We start from the raw sequence: 4,174 nt of genomic DNA, 5'->3' as shown, positions 1-4,174 counted from the left end.
ATGCATGTAAAATGCATGCATGAATTTTGTAGTTTATTGCCACATATTTCAACATATTTGCATGTTATAAGATGGTATATTCATGTTTTGCATTGATTTTGGGGATTTTCTAAACGGTCCCCTTTTATTGGTTTATAACTATGCAGAACACGAAACCTTGTTTTGCATAACAGGAAACCCCTGTTTTGAGTATTTTTAAGTTTCAGGAACCTTACGGAACTCAAATGGAGCTAGGATTTTTCTGGCATCAATTTTTTCCCGAAGAAATAATATGAGAAGAAGAAGCACACGAGGGGACCCACAAGGCCCAAACAAGACCAGGTGGTGTGGGCCCTACACCAGGCCACACCACACATACTTGTTTTCCCCTCGAGCGTCCGATGTCATCCGTCTTGATCTTATATTGTCGGGCTTGACCTAAAAAAAACACTATATAAAGCCCCCCCGAGGCGTTCGCGAGGAGGCGGTGGATAAACACAGAACCACGAAAGAAAGGCCGAATCTGCGAAGATTGGAGGGGTAAACCCTACCAGAGCTGACTCAGATCGCATCTCCACCCTCTCCAGCATCACCAACATAGCCACCATGATGAAGAGGAAGTAGTCCACCCCTAGACTATGGATTTATGGCAGTAGCTTGATCTCTCTCTCTCTTGTGCTATGTTGATTAGATGTCATATGAGCTACCTATCATGAGTATGGCCATATTATGTAATTTCTATGTGGTGGATCCTTAGTTTTATTGGATGATTTATGAAAACTAAACCTTTATTGTGTTCTTGGTGTATTGATAGATGCATGGTGTTACACCGTTCTTTACTACTTGTTATGCTCAAACTTTTATGTGAGAGCATGTGTGAGGGATGGTGTGTATTAGATGGAGTAACATGGTAGCAGTACTGAATTGTGATAGCAACTTCTTATCTACTATGGGTTTTACCAATTCCTTTGTTACTTCACTACGGATAAAAAAGAATGCATGCACTATAATTCTTAGTGGCTGCTGAGAAATCTTGTTTACATTCATGGATACTATAATTGGTCTGTTGTGATATGTTTTAATGCAACGGTAGCACATTTGTCATTCAACATTATGTCAACGTACTTAAGATTATACTCTATTAATTCTTAAATCTAGATTGCATGGAAAATTCCTTTCTAGTGGAGTATAAGTAAGATGTGTAGTATCATCTTAATGTTAGGACGTAATGCCCATATGAATGCTTATCAAGATACATAATAAAATCTCATCAAAATTAAGTTATCTATCTTGTTCTTAATGTCACCACACCTTTATGAGCGAGTAGACAAGTGAACCCATGAACTCCAGTCCATTTTAAATTATAAGAACCACCTTTTACTTGCTTTTATATTTTCTACACTAATTAAATTCGAAAATAACAAAAAAATACTTCTTGCAGCTACAACCAAAAACCAAAATCACTTTACTTACTTGCACTAATTTACACTATAGCTTTAATTTACCTTTTTGCATTTTATTTATTTATTGTTTCCTTCATGTATTTGTTATTGGATATGTGCATTTGATTCCACTCAAATAATGAGAAATGCACACCTTGAGGAGGAACTCATATTATATTGGCTTTCTAAAGTTTTCACTCATTTTGGCACTTGTTTCCAATGGAGGAGAAGTTTAGAAGGTTTAAGGGAATAGTTTTATACTTAAGTTTGGTTTGTGCTTAAGTGTTTTGCCTCTCATGCATTCCATACTTATTATATACTGCATGGTTGATTATATAGTGGAAACTCTCCCAAAGCTTAATCTTGACAATATATGCAATGAATTCATGCTCATCACACGTGCATACATTGTGGGGGAGTTTGCTCTATATATGTTGGTTCTACTCACATCCTTTGCATTAGTTGTAGTTGGGTGAGTAGAGCTGGTTTTGATATGGGCTAGTAGCTTCATGCATGTCACTTGACCATATCAAATACAACCTCTTGTATACAACTTATTCTCGGATACGTTGCATACTTGTTTTTAATATTTATTATTTAGAGGGTTTAAGAGAATGGTTTTATACTTAAGTTTGGTTTGTGCTTAAGTGTTTTGTCTCTCATGCATTCCATATTTATTACGTCATGCATGGTTGATTATATATTGAAAACTCTCCCAAATCTTAATCTTGATAATGTATGCAATGAATTCATGCTCATCACACGTGCATACATTGTGGGGGAGTTTGCTCTATATATGTTGGTTCTACTCACATCCCTTGCATTAGTTGTAATTGTGTGAGTAGAGCTGGTTTTGATATGGGCTAGTAGCTTCGTGTCACCTGACCATATCAAATACAACCTCTTGTATACAACTTATTCTCGGATAAGTTGCATACTTGTTTCTAATATTTATTATATAAACTCTCTTGTTGTGGTTGTCATCAATTACCAAAATGGGGGAGATTGTAAGTGTATATTGCCCCTATGTGTGGTTTTGGTAATTAATGACAACCCCTATGGACTAATGTTTTCATTGAGTTTATATGAAGGAATATTCCATAGGTATTACTTGTAGTCCATATGTTGGATTCAAGTATGGATGCCATAAAGATAAAGATATATCTTGAGTATTTGCATCGCAATCATCGATTTTAAGACATATATGTGATATGATCAAGAAGAGGAAATGAAGATGGAGTTCTTATGTGGAACCCAATATTAGCCGTGCTCTAGCTTATGTGTTAAGCAATGAATGATTATGATCTTGAGTGCATGATATGGCTCTAATTCGGTGTCATGATAGTCTCATGAGTTGATCTATGGTTGACTAAGATTTAGAGCATGCAATCAAATAAATAGTTCTTTATACACCTCAAGATAGTATGATAGAGCATGAGAAGATACAAGGTTGACCAATACGAAGAGTGAGGAATAGATTCAACTTTGGTCAACACATGAAGCATAAAGAATGTGCCAGGTGAAGTCATGTGGTGGGTTAGGTATCTTTCCATGGGCGTGCATCAAAGGTAAGATTTAATATAGCCCATGAGAGGATGAGATCAAGTGGTGATCATCATCAAGGTTGAATTTGGGCAAGTTCAAGATGAGCATCTCAAAAGAATCATATGCTTGAAGCTTTGCCGTCCATTTGGTGATAATGGACATGTGAAGATGTTCTTAATGAAACTATCTCATAGTGGCGTGCGGGGGAGCAAATTATGTGTCTTCACGAAGCAACAATGATCTAGTGAGGCTTTCCGGCTTGAATGATTCATGAAGCATAATCATCAAGATCAAGCGGGATGCGCAAGGCAAAGGTATGGCCTTGCTAGGTTTTCTTTTTACCGGTTTCAAGATGGTTGTTGGGAGACCGGGTTATAGGATGATAGCCGCACTATCAAGAGGGGTCTTCGGTTGGGTAACTTGATAATAGCTCAATCCTTTACATGCTTTGCATATCCCTAGTCTTGTTTCTTCTTGGTGCTTCTCTGTGTGAGGTTCTTGAGCTTGTTGCTAGCTTTACAACAAACCCAAGTTCATCGAAAATAGAATCCATATGCATCTTCTATTGCGTTTTCGAGTTTGGAGGTTTTACCGGTGTCTCTCTATAGATAGGTCAAAACGTTCATCTTGTGATTTTTACTACGTGGGTGGACAATGATGTTTCTATGCATAAAGTTGTAGGGCTTGTTGTTCTTATTCCAACAAGCCCAAGATCATCAAAACCGGAGTCCGGACTCAAAAGATATCACTGTTTTTGTAAACATGTTTTCCTGTTGGTGAGGCTCCTGGTCGACCGGCCGGCCCACCGGGCCACCCGGCACCATGCCCGGCGGTGCCGGTTGGCTCACCGGCTGGCCAGGCACAGGCCGGCTCCCACGCCAGTGCCCACCGGACGCAATCCAGTGGCACTCAATGCTGCCCGGCGTCTCGCCCGGTTTCTGCCGGGCTGGCCCGGCACCACGCCCGGCGGTGCCGGCTCTCCCACCAGGCTGCCCGGCGCCACGCCCGGCGTGTCGGCCCTCCCGCCAAGATGCCCCGAAAAATCTCAGATTTTCCCCAAACGGTCATATTTCTTTTGGCTATAAAAGGGGCTTCTTCCCCAACAGTTTTCTAGGGTTCTAGAGCACGTTGTTTACCACCATTGTTGAACCTCTTGAGCTTGCTTCCTCTCCCTTCCCTCCTATGATTATTGCATATTCTTGGGGGAT

This window comes from Lolium perenne, chromosome 4, assembly GCF_019359855.2.
Source record: "Lolium perenne isolate Kyuss_39 chromosome 4, Kyuss_2.0, whole genome shotgun sequence".
NCBI classification, from domain to species: domain Eukaryota; kingdom Viridiplantae; phylum Streptophyta; class Magnoliopsida; order Poales; family Poaceae; genus Lolium; species Lolium perenne.
The sequence above is the reverse complement of the archived record's forward strand: the minus strand, read 5'-3'. Positions refer to the sequence as shown.